Raw genomic sequence first — 381 nt, 5'->3', positions numbered from 1 at the left:
GCTTCCTTGTCTGATTCCTTCACTTCTCTGCGTGGGGCCGGAGGTTGGCAGGAGCCTGGGGCAGTTTAATGACCCACAGAAGGTTCCTCTGGTCTCCTGCTGGGCGGCAGGGACTCTGTGCTGCTTCCTCCTGGTTGGGGCCGGAGGGTCCCCGCTCCCAGGCGGTTTATTCCAAAGAAAACGCGGCGGCAGCGGGAGGCCTGTCTTGGGTTAGTGTCTTGTCGGGAAGGAGTGAGGACCAGCGTCCACTCTCATTTGTACGATGTTCTGAGCCCTCGCTGTGCCTCCAGAGGCACTTGGACGAGAAACAGGAACGTGCGGACTCGGGTGCCTGTGCCCTCGGCTGCCGGGGCCAGAGGCAGAGGCAGGTGGGGTCTGACT

This window comes from Myotis davidii, unplaced genomic scaffold (assembly GCF_000327345.1).
Source record: "Myotis davidii unplaced genomic scaffold, ASM32734v1 scaffold586, whole genome shotgun sequence".
Lineage (NCBI taxonomy): Eukaryota > Metazoa > Chordata > Mammalia > Chiroptera > Vespertilionidae > Myotis > Myotis davidii.
The sequence above is the reverse complement of the archived record's forward strand: the minus strand, read 5'-3'. Positions refer to the sequence as shown.